Below are 6015 nucleotides of genomic sequence, written 5' to 3' on the forward strand. Positions count from 1 at the left end.
GGCAATCTTTCAGTTCAGGCGTTTTCGTGTTTTTCATTGCACAGTCACATTTCTGTTAAATTAGTATTTAATGATATAAAAGTACATTTACTGCAGTGAGATTTGGCTATTATTTAAGTTTAACAGGGGGCATTTTAAAAGCAATCAATATTAGCTGGTCTGTGTAGTTTATTGTTCTTAGGCAATTTTTTTTGTATTCAAGTTGTTCCAGTGACATCTGTGAGTGGTGAAAAACAGTTGGATGTAGTGTTAAAAAAAATAAATTAGTTCATTACATTTGAACCTGAATGTTGCCATTTTATATTTACTGGTGTTCYTTAGCTTTTGACAGTGTTTTTATACAAACACCCACATAAATGCCCCTGAAAGAACAGTGCTGCACTTAATAGAGAATCGTGGTTGGTAATTGTAATGGCTCTAATCCAAAGCCCATTGAGGTAAGTAGGGACTGCTCATATACTTTAAGTTGAAATGCATGTTTAAGTGTTGATACAACTGGGTCTTTGTTTTCCTTGATAGACAGAAGTAGGCAAAGGTTGTCTTCCAAGTATTTTTTTCCCCTCCTGTAAAATTCTGAAGACAGCTCTTGGGTGTCAACCAAGGCCAGCTCAGATGATATCGATGCAGTTCTGTTGGCTGAAGAGCTCATTTTGGTGATAGTGCTGGGTTCACTGCTTACAGGCAGTAAAACACGTCACAATAACCCCAGAGTTCTGATACTGCTGTGGATATTCACAGACCCCCATCCCGAGGGCCCTTCGGCATAACCTGAGGAGAATTTACGGGAAGAAATCCGCTTGCAAATCCCCGTGTCATTTGTTTTGCATTTGGCAGCCCTTTGTTACCATAACATAAATAATTGTGGATGGATGTCATTRCTTTGATTAAGTGCTACAAGCCCGTGCATTGGCTGGCCATTATTGTGGGGAATTGCTGTAATGGCTTCAGCCTCGASATCCGCTGCTACGTTGTCAGGTATGCGCCTCGCTGACGTACTATCATCGTTAYCGTGGATAAAGTGCAAGAAGATACTTGTCTTCATTAAATTTTCTATTAGACCATTGATAATTAATACATATCTCATGTTTCATCTCCCGTCGTTTTTCTGGGGAGTGTTGCCGTTAAGCGACTCAGGGCTTTTTGGCTTGAAATCCTTGCCTTGTGTGCATGATCTAATTTATTGACAATGCTCTGCAAACTCACAGGCTTAAGTGGAGCTTGAATTTGGATAAATCTTCAAGAAAAACAATTAAGGGTTTAAACGTTTTATTATTTTTCTGGGCTCACAAAACCTTTTCTCTCCTAGCTCCCACACTTGCATCATTTTGTGTCATGCTCTGGAGGGCTCGGCGGAGTTCTCACATCCCTCTGGCTGGCTTTTCACCCAGAGGTTAATGTGCAAACRTTGGTGAACTCATCAGGAGCTCTTCCAAGGGATCCTAGAGGGGCTTGTATACTATTGCTTGGACTGCTGGTGAACAGTTTGTTGCAGCTTCTACCTAAAGTGTAAAATAATGAACTTTAGTTAATTTGAAACACGAGCTGCAGTTGGCACTGGAACTACGAGCAGTGTTTTCACTTTCTCAGCAGAAAGACAAAGGTCTGAATGTGCTGCTGAGAATGAACTCCCGTTCCCTTGCCTGGAGATGATTGCTGTTCAGCACCAAAAGGCACTGGCAGGGCGCTGCAGGAAGCTGAACTTCACTGCCCWGGCACTGGCTGATTTTGGGAAGACTCAGCCAGCAACGTCATGCTGTGATTTTCACAAGTTTCAAGTTAAAAACAAAACCCAGACGTAAAAAAAAAAAAAAATCACCTAGACTTAAAAAAAAAATCAAAATGATCTCTTAACTAAGCAGCCTCTGGTGTTTGGACTAGAGCTTGTCTCGCCTGCTCTGTTTTCCCCCAGGCTCTGCCTTTGAAGGTCTGAGTGGGCAGAGGAGTGAGTTTACCTTCACAGGCTGATGTGGAACTTGGCTGCTGTTTGGAGACATCCCCGTGTGCCCATGGGGCCCTGGCTCTGCCCCACGTTGGCCCAGAGAGGCTGGGGGAAGGGGCCATCTCTCACTGCCTGACACTGGAGGGGCTCAGGACTGAGCAGCCCAAGGGAACACAGCACTTGGTGCCAGGTCCCCAAGGTAATATTCAAATATCTTTGCAGCACTTTTGTTTTTCATGGCATCCTCGCTTTGGCCAAAGAAACATCCTGGAGGAGACCGTGTGTCAAAAGGAAGTGTCTGTAGATGTGAGCTGGTCTATCTGTTCCTAAGGACACACTTTCATTCCTCTCCTCCACGGGCCTGTGGAGCCATAAAATGGTTTGGGTTGGAAAAAACCCTAAAGATCCTCTGGTGCCAACCCTCCTGCCATGGACAGGAACAACCTGTCCTAGACCAGGCTGCTCAAAACCCCATCCAGCCTGGCCTTGAACCCAGGGCTTCATCTGTTTGAGAGCTCTGACAACGGCACTGTGGCTCTTCACCCTCTCCCATATAATTTCCTGAGGGAAATGGTGAATTTCCACTCAAAGGCAGATGGATTTCCACCATGCAGTGCTGCTTCTCCCTGATAGCACCACACTTGGCTTTTGGGTTGGGATCTGTGGGGTATCTGCTCCCCGGGCATGGGACTTCCCACACTCTGCCTTGGCCGAGGGGGAGGTTCATCACTGCACCCATGGGGTCTCTTTTGGAGACACAGCCCTAAAGCCGAGTGGAAGCAGCAATTTCCACTTTTAAGGGAAAAACAAAGCTCAAGAAGTTTATGTCAATGTCTAGGAGTAWCCAAGGGGAAGGTGTTGAGMATGGTGATGGTGCTGARTAATAGGMCAAGAGGAAATGGGCAGAAACTGATTCCCAGGAAGTTCCACCTGAACACGGGGAAGAACTTTGCTGTRCAGTGACTGAGCGCTGGGACAGATTGCTCAGAGAGGCTGTGGGGTCTCTTTCCCTGGRGATATCCCAGGATGGATGCAATCCTTTGCTGTGTATTCCAGGATGACCCCGCTTGAGCGAGCAGGTGGGTCCAGGAGAGGCAGCATGTCCCCTCCAACAGAACCGTTCTGTGATCCTGTGAAGCGGGACATGAGAAAAACCTTTTCCCCTCCTAGCATGGAAAACCTGCGGGGCATGGGGTGCAGGGGGAGCCGTGTGGGGTGATGGAGAGCGGGGGGAAGCGGTCCGGGGGATGTGGAGCAGGGGTGATGCGGTGCAAGAGGGATGCGGTGCGGGAGATGCAGAACCGGGGAAAGCGGTTCAGGGGATGTGGAGTAGGGGTGATGCGGTGCGGGGGATGAGTGCGGGGGAAGGAGTTCAGGGGATGAGGTGCGGGGAATGCGGTGAGGGGGATGCAGAACCGGGGAAAGCAGTCCGGGGGATGTGGAGCAGGGATGATGCTGTGCAGGAGGGATGCGGTGCAGGGGTTGCGGTGTGGGAGGATGCCAAGCTGCGAGATGCGGTGCGGGGGATGCGGCCCGGGGGATGCGGTGCGGGAGATGCGGTGCAAGAGGGATGCGGTGCAAGAGGGATGCGGTGCGGGGGATGCGGTGCAGGGGTTGCGGTGTGGGAGGATGCCGAGCTGCGGGAAGCGGTGCGGGGGATGCGGTGCAAGAGGGATGCGGTGCGGGGGATGCTGCGCAGGCGGAGGATGCGATGCTGTGCAGGCGGAGGCGCCGTTCCCGGCGGTACCTCTAGGAGGAAACCTCAACCTGTGTTGTGTCTGCGGGAGCCGGGCTTCCCGGCTCTGCTATTCAACTTTTATATTGCAGCTAAGTTAGTACTTTTTGATATTTCTAAGTTTTTTTTTTTTTTTTAAACATTTATGTAGAACACCACATAATTGCAGAAAAGATAATAGTCACATACCCTAGGGCTTGGTGTACACTTATGTTAAAAGTACAGCTTTTATTGGCAACTAAAGTAATAACCTTTCCATGTCAAATTGCTTTAAATTAAACTTAAAAAAAAAATGCTGGCTGATACCCACACTTAGTAATTGTCAAACATTAGCATAATGTGGAATACTAAAGCTGCTTAAATCTTGGGTTTAAAAATAATTATTTACTTAGGTAAATTCTCTATTCAAAAGCATAATATTAGATTTTTTTTTTTAACACAGTCTCCTCGATGTATATGTTATAATGCARACCTGAGCTTGACATGGAAGTGGGGCTGAATGTTACCGTGGTCTCTGAGAGAAAAAGGGGGATTTTATACCTTTAGCTCGTCCGCCTGTCATTGTTCACCCTGAAAGAAATGTTTTAGGGCTGTAGGTGACATTGGGTGACCCAAGGACAGTGGCCTGCAGTACCTGGAGTGCGATGCAATGTTTGTGGCGCTGGGAGACACCTGGGACACGGAGGCTATGTGCGTTCAAGGCCAAGGGCAGCAGCTTGGTGTTTTATCCAGGTGTATTTTACATTTCTGCTCCAGCACCGAACTGGAGTCCCTGTGGTGGGACGGTTCAACTTTGCAGTGCGGAGCAGCAGAGGAGGCATTGAGCTGTGAGATGWGGCTCTCAGGWTTTGCYGCTGTGTGATGGAAACTGGACCTAYCAGGTGCTGGGAGGTCACAAATCCTTGTGTTTTTCTGCTTTTTGGGAGGCCCAGGCTTGGACATGCCGAGTTTGCAGAGTCCATTCCATTGCCAGCACTTCCCTGTGARTCCACCACAGCACAATGAGTCTCCCAGTTCTTCCTCAGAAACATGCCAGTGTTTTAYTGGAAATTCAGCAAACCCTATTTTGGAACATTTTCTTAAAGAAATTAGCCATGTCCTTACTAGGGCAAAAGGTTTTTTTGGCAAATTTCTACAACTTTGGCTAGGCAGTTGGAAAGGAATTGCCCTTCCCACTGGATCAGGGACCAGGAAGTTCTGGGAGACTCTTGTTGCCTTTCCAGCAACTTTCTAAGGGGACAAAATGGAGCAGTAGTACCCTATTACAAGAAAGTGATGAACTTCCATAGAGTGAAACAGTTGTTGGGAGGGGAAACACAAGGAGTTGAGGACCGAAAACTGGATAGCTTTCCCAGCCTTGCCTAATACTGTGTTTTACACTGTAATTATTAATCTGATTATCTACTAATTTCCACACTGTTTCAATTCTTTAAAGCAGGGAAGGAAAATACATACTCTTGGAGAACGCCACTGCAGTCCTACAGCGTGTGCCTTCTCACCACATTGGAATTCTTCAAAATTCTTGACTCACAGCACGTGTTTTGTGCTTGATTCTCACCTACCTGGTGTCATTTCTCCATTCACAGTTTTCCCCTTTCTCTAGAGCTCTCCTTTCCCCAYCTGTCCTACCTGACCTCTTTCCCCTGCTCCACTCCATGGCACCAGGCAAAGGAAGGATGCTGGAAAGGGACCGAGCAGAGCACAGGTTGCCCAGAAATGCCTCTCAATGCCCAAGGCCTGGGTTTAACCTTTATTTACTTGCCCCACAAATGACTCCATCACAATCCATGAAGTTTCTGGTTCCAGGACTCCATCAGCCGCAGCAAAAGCAAGAAGGCTCTCGTCCATGGGTGAGTACAAGTGACTCCCACCTCAGCCCCTTCCCATYTGAGGCCATGAAGATGTTCTTGAATACATGCTAGGCATGGGGATGATTTTCCCTGCCCTGGAAGATGTCCTTTGGGACACAGCCCCACACTGAGGTGCAAGTGCTCTCTGCCATGCTCCATTTGCTCCCCTCTCTCTGCCATAGCAGGCTGTGTGTGCAGACACAATTTGTTTCTTTAGGAAGCCTCATTAATTCACAAGATATATTTTTTTTTTTCTCAACAGTTCGTAACAGCTTCTTAAGTGTGTAAACTGGCATTTTCAGATTTGTATTAAAATACTGAGAAAGAGATTTATGTTTCCATAGGCTACTTGCTATGTCCAGACTCCTGACACTGCCTTACGTGTGCAGTTGTTGCATAGATGATACGTTAATGCATGAGAGAAGCCATTCACTTGAAACTGTTCAGAATGATTAAGGGCTTTAATTACAGCCCTGATTGAAACAAGGCTT

The sequence above is a fragment of the Malurus melanocephalus genome, unplaced genomic scaffold (genome assembly GCF_030028575.1).
Source record: "Malurus melanocephalus ecotype Western Australia unplaced genomic scaffold, MMel_1.1 scaffold_64, whole genome shotgun sequence".
Lineage (NCBI taxonomy): Eukaryota > Metazoa > Chordata > Aves > Passeriformes > Maluridae > Malurus > Malurus melanocephalus.